Genomic DNA, 18371 nt, shown 5'->3' with positions numbered 1-18371 from the left:
ACCTGTGCCAACCAGAGAACGCGGATTCTAACAGCGTGGAATACCAATTGATATTTTGGAACGGCAAGCAGACGGTGTGCCACAGCATTGTGGAGAACCTGCAATTTATTTAAAAATCTAGATTGCATATTAAATAAGAGTGCACTACAGAAGTCAATCATCTATAAAGAAATTGCCTAAATTACAGCTTTCTGAATGTCTAAAGGAATAAAAGGTAAAACTTTCCTAAGGGTTTTAATCATGAAAAAGCAGGAGGAGGTGACGGCATTTATTTGGTCTTTAAAAAAAAGTTTATTGTTGAAAGAGACTCGTAGGTTTTTTACCTTAGTGACTGGGTTCGGAAGATCTCCTAATTCCTGCGACCTCCAACTGGGTGTTCAAAATGGAGGTGTCACGCCCAAATAAAAGAACATCAGTCTTTCCTCAAGTCAACTTGAGACATTTTCTGGACATTCACTTTCCAACTTCATGCATACAGCCATGGAATCTAGAAGCAGTGCCCTCAGGACTACCAGCCAGTGATGCTATGATTTGCATGTCATCAGCATACGACACCACAGTAAAGCCAAATGACTTTATTAGAGTGGCAAGAGGGGTGACATAAAGATAAAAAAGTGCTGGACTTAACGATGAACCCTACGGCACACCACACAAGGGAAGGAAAACGGGGTAGACCTAAACCCATCAAGCTCCACCAGTTTCTCCCTATCTGAAAGAAAGGATTTAAGTAACTTAAGTGCCATGCCCCTAATGCCCAAGGCAAAATGACAGTCGATGAGAAGACCATGATTGACCATGTCGCACACTGAAGAAACGTCCAACAGGCTCAAAGCCGTCTTCTCACCTTTGTCCAGAACATCCCTAATCTCCTCCAAGACATTATTCAGTGCCAGCTCGGTACAAGATTATTATCCTTAATGAACGGTGATAGTTCAATGTTCATTGCTTTCTCTGCGATCTTAGAAGGAAAAGGCAGTCGAGAAGTCGGCATGTAGTTGTTGGGGTCCCTGCCATCGAGATTAGGTTTCTTCAACAAAGGAAGAATGGAAGCTCTGTTCCACTCTCTTTGAAAATAACCATCTGGAATCCTCCTGTTGAAGATTCCTTTAAGGTTAGTGGTAAGCTCAGGGGATAGATGAAGGAACTTTGGGGGACAGGGATCCCAGGGAGAACCTGACCTTGTCTGACAGAGAAGAGTCTGAAAAAATGGGTCAGAAGGGGCCAGGGAAGGGGCTCCCCCTCTTATGGTCCCAGTTGCAGGAGACACATTCTGCAGGGGGCCCCTCCTATGGTCCTAGTTGAAGGAAACACATTCTGTATGTTTCTCCTGTAATCAGGCCTCCTACTGTGCTGTCCATACAGTGTCACAGTAGGACACCCTTAGTCCTGCAGTTTAGGGCCCCATCAGTTTAGACCCTCTTAGCCTACAAGAAAACCCTACACCTTCAGCCCTTTATGAGCTGTGAAAGAGGTGCGTATAGGTGGCCGAGGAGGAGGGACAGCCCAGGAGTGGTCTACATAAAGCAGCTCCAGGTTCAGGGTCATCTATAGAGATGCACACAGCCCTGAATGTCTCATGTTGTATGCATATATGAGGGGCCTTACACAGTCCTTTTCTGCCAAGGGCCCAAAAAATCCTAGAGCGGGCTCTTGCCAGAGTGTGACGCAGTTTGGTCATCACAGCTGCTGTTGCCTTGACTTCCAGTATTACCCTACCTGCTCAGCGTCCTGGTCACTTCTCAGCATATCCTTGCGCTGCGCTAGTGTGGCAGCTTCTCTACCAGCCTTATCCTGCTTGCTCCACTGGACTTGCTCCCTCCAGCACATAGTCTGACGGAGGTTGGACTGGCCTCCAGTGTTCTGCAGGAAAAAGGTTGACTGCAGGGGAGTGGGTAGCAGAGCGGTTACATTAAATTTACCATGGTCACTGGGCTGCTCTAAGCAGAACTATTACTGATTCAGTTGTGACTATAGATAGTATTTTGTAGAAAGTATCCAGTTTTAGGATGAAAAGAAAAAACTGCCTCCTTCTTTACATCTGTCAACAGGCAGGCCATGTCATGTGTACAAACTTTCATTCATAGTTATGTTCCAGAATGAATGTCTCTAACCTCATGAAACCAAGTACCAAAGTGAAGAAGTGCAAAAACAACAGTTGATGGACAGAATGCAGAACAATGTCATACATTCACCCCAGCACAGAGATCTGGGCCTAAATCCATCGTTTTTTTGCTCACCATGCCGTTCCAGTTTGAACCCAGCCATGATGTCGCATGGAAAAAGCAGGTCGGAGCCTGAGCCAGTGGTATCTGTGTAAACTAGGTTTTGGAATTGGGTAGCACTGGTGGTGGAAATGGACAATGTTCTACACCAAATAAATTTGGACACCAATACTTACAGCCTTATTTATGAGGCCCTTATTCCACCACTGCATCACTTTTTCTGACACTGTAGAGGCATAAAATATATGCCACACTACGCCCTATTTGCATAGTGATGCATCTAGGCGGATGCATCACTGTTTAAACCCTGCTCTACATTATACCTGCGTCAGGTATAATGTATGCAGGGTGGTGCTCCTCCGCAAACAAGCCTCATAGTAGTGGTGCAGTGAAATCTATGAGATTGGGCATGGTGAGTGTTAGACCTGTTATCCTTGGCATGGTTACCCCTGACTTTTTTGCCTCTACCTCCTGTATTTTTGACACTGTGCTGGATTTCGTTTTTGCTGGTTTAGATGCTTTGGGCACTTTGCCACTGCTGATCAGTGCCAAAGTGCAAGTGCTCCCTGTGTACATTGTTATTGTGATTGGCTATCCATGATTGTCATATTTGTTTTACCAGTAGGTCCCTAGTAATGAGCACTGAGTGTGCCAGGGCTGGTAATTCAAATGCTACTAGTGGGCTTGCTGCACTGATTGTGCTACCCACAGGAGTAGCGCTGAAAAGAGGTCTCAGGCCTGCCACCTCAGTGCCTGTGCACAGTTTGTTAACTACCATGTCGACCTGGCCCGTGCACCCACTGGCCATGCCTTACCCTTCCCTTTTTTTACACATTGGACACCCCTATGGTAGGCCCAAGGTATCACTGTGGGCAGGGTGCAGTGTAGGTGAAAGGTAGGACATGTACTGGTGTGGGTAACATGTCCTGATAGTGAAATACTGCTAATTTCGTTTTTCACTATTGAAAGGCTATCTTGCCCATAGGACAGAATGGGGAATGCTGTGTAACATGGTTACCTGCATATCTTCCCATAGGAGCAAGATAGAAATTTGGAATCTTGTATCCCTGAACTCAGAATTTAATAACACATCTTTTAGGGTGGATGGTTTTTAAATTTAGTGTTTGGAAATAGCACTTTTAGAAAGTGTCTATTTTCTTGATCACCCTTTCTGTGTGCCTCTGCCTGTTTGTGGATTGACTGTCTGGTTTGAGAGTGACAGGGGCTATGGTGGCTCCAGGAGGTTGGGTGAGTCAGCACTAGGCGGAATAGACCTATCTGCAATTGGAGTGGTGGGAGGAATAGCACCTGGGCCTTAATAGGGCTGTGCCTGCCCCTCAGTGCTGGCTCCACCCCCTGTGGTGTGTCTGATGGCCTTGGCCCACACTCACAAAGGAAGAAGATGTGCACCGGCAGAGTGCACCCAGAACTGGTTTGGACTGGGTCCAGGATCCCTAACACATAGAGAACAAAGACTTCTGGGGTATAAATATGAGAGCTGAGACCACTGAAAGTGAGACTACTTCATGATCAAGAGGAATCCCTGCCAAAGAAGATCAGCTGAAGAGACTGAGGAGAAGTACTGCCCTTGCTTGAAGGGCCAGGCAAATACCCTCACGAAGTGCAGGGTTTCTTTTGTGTCTGCGTTTTCTGGACGATGGTTTAAGCAACATGGGCGAAGATTGTCATTGTGATGTGCATGATTTGAATGTGACAGCGGCATCAGTCATGGCCTAATTGGAAGGCTTTTTGAACATACGGAGGTTGTTGAGCCAATGGGAGAGAGTCCGTGTCCCGAGCTGGGACGACCCTAAGAGACGACATATGTCAGTGCAGAACCTGTTCCCAGATGAAACTGCTTAACAGCGGCAAAATGCAACCCGAGAACATTTCTGCTGAACTGCCAAGCATTTCAGTTCGGAGAGCACATTCAGCAATGAATGAATATCTTGGCGGCGGAATGAGGTTTCATTAGCAAATGTGCTTGGCTCGACTGAAAACTGACGAAAAACCATAAGCACATTTGCCTCCGATTGTGCGCCGAAGGCGCGCCAAAGGCAAGCCCGTCTACGCCCGTCCGCGCCTGGACCGCGCCCAGTGCCAGGACCCCTGGCCCACGAAGACCCCGACCGACCCGCCTGACGTACTCCGCCGCCACCCTCACCGCTCTCAACACCGGCCGACGCCCAGAGTGCCACCAAGCCACACCACGACGCACCCACGGACCCTTCAGCTGCCACGCCTGCAAGTTCTCCTGCATCCTGACCTGCCTCGCACCAGCACCCGCCAAGTCGAACACCAGCAGCACCCACCTCAAGTGCATCCTGCTCAACACCCGCTCCGTCCACAGACACGCCATCGAACTCTGGAACCTCCTAGACACCACTGCCCCGGACGTCGCCTTCCTCACAGAGACCTGGATGAACGCCTCTTCAGCTCCTGACATCGCCATCGCTATCCCAGAGGGCTACAAGATCGTCCGGAGGGACCGCAACGCCAACCAGATGGGAGGAGGCATCGCCATCATCCACAGGAACACCATCCGTCTCACGACCAGCACCGACAACACCCTGACCACCGCCGAACATCTGCATTTCCAGATTCACACCAACCCGAACACCACCCTCAGAGGCACCCTGATCTACCGACCTCCGGGACCACGCACCCAATTCAGCAAGGACATCGCCGACTTCGTCAGCCCGCACGCCCTCCCCTCCGAAGACTACATCCTCCTGGGGGACCTCAACTTCCACCTGGAGAACAACAACGACCGCAACACCAGCACCCTGCTCGACAACCTCGCCAATCTTGGACTCAAGCAGCTGGTGTCCACCCCCACCCACCTCGCCGGACACACACTCGACGCAGTCTTCTCCTCCAGCACAGACAGCGACTTCAGCCACGCCACAGAGCTTCAATGGACGGACCACAGCTGCGTCCACTTCACCTTCAAGAGAACGACGACCCACCACCATCAGCATCAGGCCGCCCGCAGAAGCTGGAACAAGATCACAGCAGACCAGCTCGCCGCTTCCCTGAGCCAGCACTCTCCCGCCAGCTCAGCGAACCCCAGCCAGGCCGCCGACAACCTCACGAAGTGGATCAGCAACTGCGCGGACGAACTCGCCCCGCTGAGAACCCCGCCCTGCAGATCCGGCAGCAAGAAAGCCCCGTGGTTCACCGACGAACTCAAGAGCTCCAAGAAGAACTGCCGAGCCCTCGAGAAAGTCTGGAGAAGGGATCCTACACCAGACAACAGGTCCACCTTCAAGCTGGCCACCCGGAAGCACCACCAGCTGATCCGCGCCGCCAAGAAAACTGCTTTCAAGGACCGGCTGGACAACAACGCACACAACTGCAAGGAACTCTTCAACATCGTGAAAGAGCTATCCAACCCCAGCGCAGGAAACAACGACATCACCCCATCGCAAGACCTCTGCAACTCCCTCGCTTCCTACTTCCACAACAAGATCGCGGACATACACAACAGCTTCAACAACCAACCAACGAACACCAAGACCGAACAACCACCCCCCACCACCACCCTCCACGCCTGGACCCCGATCAGCACCGAAGACACCACCCGCACGATGAACTCCATCCACTCCGGATCACCGACTGACCCCTGCCCTCACCACATCTTCAACAAGGCTGACGCTGTCATCGCACCCCACCTGCGAGACATCATCAACACCTCTTTCGACACCGCCACCTTCCCTGAGAGCTGGAAGCACGCCGAACTCAGCGCTCTTCTCAAGAAACCCACAGCGGACCCCACCGAACTCAAGAACTACCGCCCCATCTCGCTCCTCCCGTTTCCAGCCAAAGTCATCGAGAAGACCGTCAACAAGCAGATGGCCGCCTTCCTCGAGACGAATGGATCCCTCGACCCCTCACAGTCCGGCTTCCGAGCCAATCACAGCACCGAGACCGCCCTCATCGCCGCCACCGATGACATCCGAGCCCTGATGGACAACGGAGAAACAGCGGCCCTCATCCTCCTAGACCTCTCCGCGGCATTCGACACTGTCTGCCACCGCACCCTAGTACAACGCCTCAGCAACGTCGGAATCCAGGACAAGGCGCTGGAATGGATCATCTCCTTCCTCGACGGAAGAACACAGAGAGTCCGTCTATCACCGTACAAGTCAGAGGCCACCGAAGTCATCTGCGGCGTCCCTCAAGGATCCTCTCTGAGCCCCACCCTCTTCAACGTCTACATGAGCCCCCTCGCGGCCATCGCACGCCAGCACAACCTCAACATAATCTCCTACGCCGACGACACCCAGCTGATCCTCTCCCTGACCAACGACCCCGCCGCCGCCAGAGCCAACCTGCACGAAGGGATGAAAGAGGTAGCCGAATTGATGACGACCAGCCGCCTGAAACTGAACTCGGACAAGACGGAGGTCCTCATCCTGGGCTCCTCACCCTCCGCCTGGGACGACTCCTGGTGGCCTCCCGCCCTGGGCACCGCACCCAAACCGACAGACCATGCACGCAACCTGGGCTTCATCCTGGACTCCTCCCTCTCCATGACCAGGCAAGTCAACAACGTCTCATCGGCATGCTTCAACATCCTTCGCATGCTACGGAAGATCTTCTGGTGGATCCCCACCGAGACCAGGAAGACCGTCACCCAGGCCCTCGTCACCAGCCGACTGGACTACGGCAACGCCCTCTACGCCGGGACCACCGCCAAGCTCCAGAAGAGACTCCAGCGGATCCAGAACGCCTCAGCCAGACTCATCCTCGACATCCCACGAACCAGCCACATCTCCGGACATCTGAGAGACCTTCACTGGCTTCCCGTCAACAAAAGAATCACCTTCCGCCTCCTCACCCACGCACACAAAGCCCTACACGACCAAGGCCCGAGCTACCTCAACAGCCGAGTCAACTTCTACGCTCCCAAACGCCACCTCCGATCAACCAACCACGCCCTCGCCGACGTCCCCCGCATCCGAAGAGCGACTACAGGAGGAAGGTCCTTCTCCTACCTGGCCGCCAAGACCTGGAACTCCCTCCCGACCAACCTGCGCCTGACCCAAGACCACCTCTCCTTCAGGAAGAAGCTGAAGACCTGGCTGTTCGAGCAGTAGCGGCACCCCCCCCCCCCCAGCGCCTTGAGACCCTACGGGTATGTAGCGCGCTCTATAAATGTCATTGATTGATTGATTGATGTTTGTATATCCAGCTGTTTTAGGCTTGCGTTTTAAGAGTGTGCAATTGTAGTACATATTAATAAATTATGCAAAAATGAAAATGGGCAGGCTTATGCTGCCTTGCTTCACAGACCGCATTTCCAAGAAGTAATAACTGGCTTTCAAAAAGGCCCTTTCCTTGCAGAGAGAAAACAACAAACTCGACGCTCATTCTGTCCTTGGTCTCTGCTCTGATGGTCACCAAGTATGCTTTCTTATTCAAAGAGTTGTTTTCTCAGGACATTCCTCATGCCATGGAATTAGATCCTCCATTGATCGCCCATAGATCACCACTCATCACCAAGGTGCTTTTTCAGCAGCCACCACATGAAAAAAGCTACTAAAGTATGGAGCAACCAGGAGATATCGTTGCCACAAATACACGCATTGCATTTGTATCAAAAGGGCAATTCACAATTACAAAAATGGGTGGAAACTCTATAAAGATATTTAAATCTTTATCAGCTTGAGACATTGTTATATCAAAATATGCTTGTGTTTGCTGTATGTCCATGTTTGATTTGGAAATTCCCCTTTGCAGTAATATTGCACTTCTTGCGCTCCCGACCCTGGGAGTACCTTGAGCTGGTGACAGCAACTATCACCTCGGCCAGTCACCCTCACTGCCTGCTCTGCTCCCAGAGTTTGAGCCTGGTGATGGGGGGCGCAGAAGACGGGGGAGACATGGGAAACTTTGAGTAGTTCTGAGTACTTCCCGCTGCTTGATTGTACACGTCGTTCGTAGGAACTGATTGCAGCGCCCCACGTCTCAGTCTGATCCTCGGCAAGCCATTAATGATGCCTTTTGATGTTTATGTGTACAACCAACGTGTTCCTACACACCTCAGCAGAGCTGGGCCAATGCAGGCAGAAGGTCAAGTTAACATTAGCTTTTGCTGCACCCTGCGCACAGCTCTTGAAATGTCTCTGCAACATGTGCCATAAATTGACGGGGAAAAGAACAAAAGTTCAGTGAGAACATTTTAAAAACATAGCCCAGAGGACTCTCTCCGGTTTCCCGAGGCTGCTGTGTAAATTCTCTTTAGTTTCTGTCCTAAGTGATTTCTCGTCAGATCGCAGTCATAAATTTTCTTCTCGTCCATGGGCTCCGTTGATAGATAGTAAGAGATAGTAAGTTAATTATGTGTGCCGGCCGAGTGGTAAAGGCCAGACCAGTGTATTTAACGCAGCGAACGAGCCGTCGAGCACCTGAAATTTAGTGCTGGAACCGTGACCACTATTTCGTATTTACTGTTGTGGCCACGAGACCTATTTATCCAGCTGTTTTTATTTGCCTAGAAATCCCACTCTTATTCAACTCAAAACTTCCAAGGTTTGTACTGAACCGTTCAAACTAGGTGAACCAGGATGTGATCTACTGGCCAAGATGTGGACTGTGGAGCTCGAAGATAAAGGTTCCAGGGTCAGATGTACAACACGTTTTACCATTTGCAGATCCTATGATTTGGTCAAATGCAAGGCTTGCAAATGCTAAAACCTTTTTTGAAGTGTACTACTAAGCTTATTTAACAACGGGCGTGGCAGGCACAGTTAAGAGCGGTGAGGCACGGCGATGGGGGGTCCACAGACGACATGATAGGTAAAATTATTAAATAAATAAATAACACTTGCCTTGCGCTTGCCGCATCGCTGACTCAGCGATGCGGTAAAGGCAAGGTAAGTGGGTTTATTTGTTTTTTTATTTAAGTTTACTTATCCCATCATCTGTTGACTTACCCCCCCATTGCTCCGCTTCACCGCACCGCTCTTACCTATGCCGGCCGCACCCGTTTAACAATTCGGAAAAAGTTTCCCGAATCATTAAATAAGTTTAGGAGACCATGCCATATCGGTGTTTGGAAGCGGTCTGTTCAGGGCAGGGCCGGCTTTAGCACTGGTGGCGTCCTGTGCGACAATGTTTGTTGGTGCACCCAATGACCACCTCCGCCACATATTCACTCACTCCCACTATTTGACAGTGCCCCTTATGTCTCCATAACAGCTGTCTCTTAGATTAATTTAGTTTTATAGTGCAACTCATACCAGCTTAAGGTGTCACACTTTACATCACACACACATTGCAAAGAGACAATCATACATGTGTAAATGAGAGCAAGGGAAATGGTACATAAGACAGAGGCCTACAAGGTGTAGGAGTCACATGTCATCCATTCTGCTAGGCAGTATACTTTAAGGGGCATATTTACAAGCCCCTTGCGCCACTTTTGCGTCACCTTTAAAATGGGAAAAGTGAGGCAAAAGTGGCGCAAGAGGCTTGTAAATCTGCCCCTAAGAGTCCTTGGTCTGGAAAAAACGCAAATTCAGAATTTAAAATGTAACACCATTGTTAGGGGTTTTCTTTAATAATAAGAATTGATTCCTACCTAAATGAACACTTTCTGCAATATTAGGATAGCAAAAGACTGGGCAAAAAACTCATAGGTCTAATACATTCCTTGCAGTTTGCATGCAGCCCTTTGATGACAGTTAATAGATGAGGATTTTAATTTATAAACAAAAGCAAGTAACAAAAGGATTTCTCTGACAAAAGTGGAAACCCATTGACCAATTTATATTATATGCACTTTGTGATTTGAATGGGACACGTTCTTTGGAGCAGGCATATTAATCCTCTGCACTACGAGTCAAAATGTCTTAGTCAAAGCTCCGGTTTCTCTCCAGGAAGAACATTATTCAAATGAGTTATCTTGAAATGTTTATTGCTGGGACTAGGAGCGCGGCATCGGGTGTTTTTAGAACAATTAACATGGCGCCCCAACCCCAAGTCAGCGCCCGGTGCAATGGCACCGTTCGCACCGCCCTAGAGCCGGCCCTGGTTCAGGGCGTCCCTTCCATAAGCTATTCCTTATGTTATGTATTCATTTTCAGCAACTGAAATCTAGTTGCAAAACATTAATATTTTGCAGAGTATACAAAGGTAACAGTAACCCATTTGCAAATGGGACAGGGTCCCCAATGGACCCCTTCCCCTTTCTGAATGTTGATTAAAACATTTTCAGAAGTAGGCAGTGGCCCATAGGACCACTACTTACACCTAATGCAGGTCATTTTCCTTCAAGGAAAATGAGCTTCATTTGCTTTGTAAAAAAAAATGATTGTTTTATTTAAAAGCGGCCACACAGATAAGGATCTGCAGATCCCAGCAGGCCATCATCTCTCTCATCTCAGTAAATCGTAGTGAGTCGGTATTTGCAACCTACCTCATTAATATGCCTAAGGTGAGTCAGAATCTGACCCACTATGATTTAGATTATTAAGAACTGCTATATTAGAACATAGATTGGTTCTTAAAAATCTCTAGTTGTCACAAAAATACTGATCGCAGATTGGGACCTGTATTTTGTGACTTTATATTTTTACATAGTGTCCTGGTTTTCCTTGCTGGGATACAAATCCATAGCCTTCCAGACACAACATTTGCTTCATGAGAGCTTCAATTATAGCTGTCAAGCAATAAACTTCCAAGACATTCATCAGACGTGTGACCTAAACATCTTCCCACTGTACAGAACCTGCCTATCTTGCCCGCTGCATGTCTCAACTGCTTGTTCTTAATCTACCAGATACATGCCCAGGTGTTGACCTGGGGTTGAACAGTCCATCACTAGATAGTGTCCTGTCATTTGACCAGTGCCGGTCTGAACCATTATCTCATGTTTATTATGAATTGTGGATCCTATCTAGTCCTACTGCAATATACGTGTTTCATTTCGACTTATTTGGCGTTAACAGGTGCCTGACTTGAATACATTGGGCAACTTCATGCGTCTCCAGGCATCGCACTACAAGTGGTTGCTTGGTTCACTTCTCTTAATTTTAAATGGTTTTTATTGGGATTTTCAATTAAGCAACGCTGTTTTACAGTATCAGTGCAATAAACATCCCTCCACAGTGAGCATTTGGAAATATCCTATACATTCCCAGACTTCTACAATGTGATGCAAATATACATCGACAGGTCAAATGGTTTGTAAATATCAAGTTGAAATATCTTGTTATCACTTGAATTATATTTCTTTAATGGTGACATTTCACGTATTATATCCCGGGACAAATCTATTCTTATCTGAATGGGTCAGTGTAGGTAGCAATCGTACATAATGCTGTGCTCGCACCTTCCAGGACTTTTATAATCTGTGCTTAATATAGCTACTAGCCTGTATGAAGAGAGCTGGGTGGGAGCTCTCTACGGCTTGAGCAGAGGTACTAAAAGGAACTCCTAAAGAGAAGTTGGAAGCGAGCCTGAGCCAAGGGCCTCATAAATTTCTACTAATTTGGGGTCAAGGAGGGTTGAGAAATGATCGTAACATTCTAACGGTAATCCATCCAAGCCAGGGGTATTATTTCTGGCCAAATTATGTACTGCACTCTTCACTTCATCCACAGTGATCAAGCCATCAAGCTCCTCATGTACAATAGCTCTGATAGAAGGCAAGAATAAAGGATCCAAAAATTGTTGAATGACCTCAGAGGGTGGCACTGGTAGTGTCCGATATAACACGTTGTGCTAAACGCTCACTCTATGTCTACCTGACTGCTTAGGACTGGGCCCCTATCCTTTATGACCTCCATTATTGGTGGAGATAGAACCTTTTGATGAACCAGCCATGCAAGAATGCACCAAGGTTTGTCACCCATTGCATGTTTCCGAGCCGTGTATTTCATATAATTAGAGCAGCGGACAAGCTCTATCACAGCTGCATAACATGCTTTAGCATTGGTCAAGGCGCGGCTGGTTGTTTCATCTGGGGGCTGGCAATTGCTCAAGATTGTTACATCCTTCTCAGCAGCCTCCAGGCCCCTACTCAACTCCTTAGAAGCTCCAGTTGTATTCTGCATACAGAAGCCCCTGGTTACCACCTTAAAAGAGTCCCATTCTATGGCATAGGTAGTTTCAGTGGTATGATTATATGCAAAGTAGAGGGTAATATGTATGCGCTGTGAAACACAAAAGGCGGCGTCCTCTAGGGTATCTTTTGAGAGTCACTACATAGGAACTGGGGGATGTTGTGCTTCCCATCTAATATCTATCTATCTATCCATCTAATATCCACACCCTCCGCCTCCTAAGTAAGACCTTCAAATGGATCCCCCTCGAACACAGAAAGACCGTCACTCACGCCCTGGTCACCAGCAGGCTTGACTATGGCAACGTACTCTTTGCCGGAATAAACAAAAACCTCACCCGCAAGCTACAGGACATCCAAAACGCCGCCGCAAGACTGGTCCTCAACCTGCCAAGACACTGCCACATCTCCCAGCACCTGCACACACTCCACTGGTTCCCCATCGAAGCTAGAGTCACCTTCAAGATGCTCACCCATGCACACAAGGCCCTCCACGACACCGGACCAGCATACCTGAACAGCCAACTCAAATTTCTCACACCCCAAAGGACCCTACGATCAGCCCAGCTCTCCTACGCCATGGTCCCCCGCACCAGAAAGACCAGATCGGGAGGCCGCTCATTCTGCTTCCTCGCGGCCAGAGCCTGGAACGACCTTCCGCTCCACATCAGACAGATAACATCGCTCCCCATCTTCGCAAGAAACCTCAAAACCTGGCTCTCCGACAGACCCTCTCCTTGATGGACTGGAACCTGCGAACCCCCCCCCCACATCCCCCAGTGCCTTGAGACCCTTACTAGTGAGTAGTCCGGCTTAACAAAAACCTGATTTGATTTGATATTGGTGATGTGGGCTGCATGATCAGAGATCACCCACCCTAAATAGATAGAATGTGCTGACCATTGAATAATTCCAAGGGGAGAAAACGGTTTAGTTGGTCATATAGGTTGAGGGGTGCAGAGTTGTGTGAATATAAACGCATATGCGGATTATGGGTTCTTCATGCATCCAAAAGGGACCACTACTGAGTCAACTGGGCGAACTCTCATGAATGGAGATGGGCTGGGGTGCAGAGGAGTGAGGGGGGTGAGCAGTCCAGAGAAAGACCTAGGATGTTATTGTTTTCCCCCCAATATCCATGAAATTCCCACCCACTGTGTGCAGACCCCAGATAATACAGCCTTCTGCAAACACATATTGGGGAGAAGATGTAGCTTTACGGCTAGAGTGGCCAACCTTGTAGCTGGGAAACAGGGTTTGAGTTTTGGCAATGACGCTCACCATCCTGTGATTCTGGGCAAATCACTTAATCTCCCTAGTATTGTGGCGACAGTCCATGTTGTCATATGTATTATCTGTAGAGTAATTAGCACCCTATCACTCCCTCCATCCCATTTGCCCCCTTGAACTTGTTCATGTGGGAAATTATGCTTTGCTTTTGTCTTACAGGGGTCACCTGTGGGGTATAACCAAAAATGATCTAAAAGAAACCAGAGCCAGAAGACAGTGGCTGTACACCTAAACATGTGTACTAAAAGCCAACTCTTGAAATGGAGAAGTGACAAATCACCATGCATTGATGAATGTCGAAAAGGGGGTGATGGGCAGCAGAACCACAAACTGAATCATGTTACATGTGTATGAGCTCATAAAGTATACCTGACAGAATATATTTTGAAGGCACGTAAGTCAAGGGCTATAGAGTATAATATTAAGCCCTCTGCTGTTAATGGTGTGACAATTGAACCAATCAGAAGCCCCCCATGTCCCGATCCCACAGAGGTTATATTCATCATCATCTGGTGCTGAACTTGAGTCTGTGCAGTTTAAGGGAGAGGGACGATGCAGAGCATAGGCTGCCTCCATGACAGATTTTTGGCTCTGGTGGAGCTCATTTCGGGAGGGTGCTCTAGCAGTATCTCTGGGCTTGTTGCGTTATTCTTTCCTCTGTCTCCTCGCCGACCAGGCCGCGAAGCTTGATCACTGATCATCGAGGGACTGCAGCTCCCCTTAAACTGAGCTTTCATCCAAACCCAGGCTGAATCTGGATTCATGAAAAAGTGAGTACGCTGTTCAGGTATAATTCGTAAATTCGCCTGGAACATTAGAGAATATCATTTAGGTCTTGAAGACGTTGTTTCACAGGGAGAAAAGTAGCATGCTGCCGTTGCGCCAACAAAGTGTAATCAGGGAAAATAGAGACATAACTGTTCTCGTACTTGAGGGGAGCAGCATGTCTGGCCACTTTTTATATTGCATATTTTGTGAAGCAATTTCACAACTATTGGATGGGGAGGTGCCCCAGTTCAAAGCCTACGTGCATGCACTCTGTGTGCCCTTACCATAGAAAATTGATGGGAGAGGGTCAGAGTTGGTGCTTAAGACTTACCCTTTCTTCGAGAAAATCAATCATTGTTTGGGGTCCCTCCGAACCCTCAGGAATGCCCACTACGCAGATGTTATTTCTGCTAGCTCTTCCTTCAGCATCCTCTGCCCGATACTCCACTTGTTGCATTCTATCCTGCAGATCGTGGGTGATCTTAACTTGGTCTGCCAGCCACAGCCCTATGTCTGAGATTTTACGGTCAGTTGCTGTGACCCAGCTAGTTAATTTCCATTGATCTTCCCAAAGGAGGTCAAAGTCCACCCGTTATCTCTTCAATTCACAACTCCACTGAAGCACACAAGGTCTCTACAGCTTATAGTATAATACCCAATTTATCAGCAGAAACTTGTGCTGACTTCCCTTGTGTGGATTCCTGGTTACAACAATCAGGTAAACGTAGTGTTGGGGATGGTGGGTGCGACTGACCTCTATGCGCTTTAGTTCTACCCATGATATTTGCATATTAGTGGTAGTGTGTTTTGTAGACTGCTTCTCACAATTATACCTCTTATAACAACTATTAATATAAATGTTGCAGCAGCAGCAGCAAGTGTCTAGTGACCCGCAGTTAAGCATTTAGCTGCTGTGGGATTTTGTGCACCCTTACTATGCACTCTCTTCAGTTCACGCAGAAGGCCTACTGCTAAGTGTTCAGTTGCAGGTATCTGGCATTTCAAACAGCAGGCTTGGTATAGCGTCACAGGCTTGTTATAGTGTTACAGCAGCAGGCTTGTGCATAACTGCCGTGGGGGCTCTATGCTGTTGACATGGGTATCTGGCATTTCAAACAGCAGGCTTCTTGTTAAGTATTCAGCTGTAGCACTTTCCAGCACCCTTGTCATTGTGTCGCAGCAGCAGGCCTGCACGTGACCTTCGCAGGGCACTGTGCTGTTGTCGTACGCGCAATCCTGCATCACGCTTTGTCCAATTCTACACCAGCACTAGGGTACCTTGTTGGCCTCATGATGCTCAAAAACACTGCGGCTGTTTATATCAATGCAGGTTAAACTCCGGGCAGTACTGCACACTTTTCTAACATATACTCCTGTATTGCGCTGTACATACTTCATACAGATTTAGCAGATACATGGCTTCCCTGCACACTTCACTTGGCGGATCAGCGCATCACGCACCACAAGCACTGCATTCGTCTCCGTGCTCAACGACCTTGCACAGCTACATTGCATGTGACGCTCAGATGTCTAGTACTGCACTCCTATGGTATGGTACGGCTTTTATCATTAAAGTCCTATTGCCAAGGGTGTTTATTGAATTAAGTTTTCAGTGTAGTATCTGCGATAATTGCCTTTGACTTCTGTGCCAGCACTAGGCTCATCGTACCAAGGTGAGCATGGTGATAGCTTTCCTCATCAGTTCACTAGGATTCCCAGGGCGCATATTATGTAGAGATGCTTCTTATCAAAAGTGTCCATCTTGCTTATATATATGGTCAACAAGAATTTCCAGTGATGTGCCCTTCAGTGATTACTGAAATGTACTCAAAGTGCACACATAATGGGAAAGGAAGTTGCACACTTTAAGAAGGAGGAGCAATCTGAAGTTGACGATTACTGGCAGTATCAGGCAGGCGAGGTAACCGTTAGGGCCCACCTACTGGCCCTCCCACAAAATGGCCACAGTCACAGCACTTGTATGCAGGGCTTCACCAGCCCCTGTGGCACAATCGCTGGCAGTGCACATTGATGGGGCTTCTTGAAACATCCACCTGCCTCCAGGAACCGATCTCAGTGAGTGAGGTATGGTGACACCCGTACCACTCCCGAGCACTGCTGTAAAGTGGATCTGATGCAGGCCATGACAGGGGGGCAGAGTAGGCCCATCTTCTGCCCACTGTCTGTCTCCATATAGCAATCACCTGATCACTTGTCGCTGTTTCATCTCTCAGGGTTGGTCACTGCGGCCCTTGACAGCCATTTACGGCATTTACATGCCTGTTGCTCACTTAAATGAAATAAATGACTAATTATTGAGTCTGCCAGCAGGAGCTGACCTAAGTCATGTCACAATCTTAAGTGGCTTAGCCATGCCCCTTGGGTCATCATTTTTACATCTTGAAAGGATGGCTGTGCACAAAACCTAATGCACAGACTCGAGAATTAAATGTTTTACCTTGTTTGAAGGTAATCTTTCATAGAACTGATTACTTTAGAGCTTGATATTGGTTGTAGAAAAAAGCTGGCTTACTCTAAATGTCAATGCAGTGTATGGCCTTTAGCATCACAAAGTCCTTTCAGTCAATATCTGTCCAGAATACAAGCACACTAAGTGCCGGATTATGAGTTTGACGGTGCTTTTGCGGGGCTGCACCACCATCGCACTGCCAAACCCGTGTGGAGACCACCTGCCCTATTATGACTTTTTAAGTCATTGGTAGCCTTTTCCTTTGGCAGTCCCATGTCGGTGCCTGCAGAACAGGCACCACAATGAGAACGTCAAAGGAAGTTCCAGCACGTCATGGACTGAAAAGTCCATGCCGTGCTGGAAGTTCTGTACATGCACACAAGGGGGTAAATGTTGTGTCCCCCTGTGTGACTCCACAAGGCGTGAGGCACAAGGGGGCCCCTTTCTTTCCTCATCGCCACTGTTTTCATTGAGGAAAGACCTCTATGAAAACAGTGGCGGGGATGAAAATATTGATATGCTTGGCAGGGCCGCAGTGTTCCTGCCAAGCATATAGGTGCCTCTGGATCGCCGCACCACTGGCGGAGTTTGCTGTCTCAAGGTGACACAAATGCTAGGGGGCGGCAAAAAGACCACCACCGCCATGCCACCATGAGTCTGGCAGTCCTCGGACTGCCCGACTCATAATTAGGCCCTTAGTAGACAATTAGAGGTGTTGTCAGAGATTGGATATATTCTCACAACTGTATTGAGAACAATTTGGTGAAATTGTTACCCGTATTGCTGAACAATACTACTCAAATAGTGATAATTTGTGCATTGCGAAGCTAGGAGTGTGTGTAAAAGTGGTGTTTGTGTGTGCTTATAAATCTACTCTGCGCTTATTAACTATTGAATATTTATCAACGCATTATGATTGCATCCTTTCTAGCTCTCCTACTCAAACTTTCTTTTTAGTATCAATTTCACTAGTGTTTAACTCACACTTTTCATCTATCCAATGGATCCATTTCATCATCAACTCCATCTTTACAGAAAGTCACATTATTATATTGTCCATCATTCATCTTTCCAAGAAGTCACATACTCACAGGAAATTCTACAAATGGGGTCAAAGGCAATAGTTCAGTGGTCCCCCGTTCATCATAAACCTGCTCTGATCCCTATTTTTAATCTTTCAGATCATGTTCTGTCATCAGCAGAAATCGCACTACTTAGCAAAGGACTCAGTTTTGAACCAACCGAAAAATCAAGCTTCTTTGATAATCAAATTTAACTTTTACAATTTTTCCGAAAAATGCGATTAAAAGCCTCTTTCTTAGGTAAAGAATATTCTGAAACTTTCAACCCCTCATAACCGTGATCACATTCGATATTTAATCTACTGAGTAACGAAACACCAGTTGAATTGCTAGCTTTTGAAACAATTGTGATGAAAGATGTGTCTGCCCTTGGTAAAGCTTTTGAATATATTCCATATAACATTTCCCTTGCGGAAAGAAAAACCCTTCACAACTTAAAGACAAACAATCAATTGATTGTTAAGCCT

Source organism: Triturus cristatus, chromosome 1_1 (assembly GCF_964204655.1).
Source record: "Triturus cristatus chromosome 1_1, aTriCri1.1, whole genome shotgun sequence".
Taxonomy (NCBI): Eukaryota; Metazoa; Chordata; class Amphibia; order Caudata; family Salamandridae; genus Triturus; species Triturus cristatus.
Note: the sequence above shows the minus strand (reverse complement) of the source record.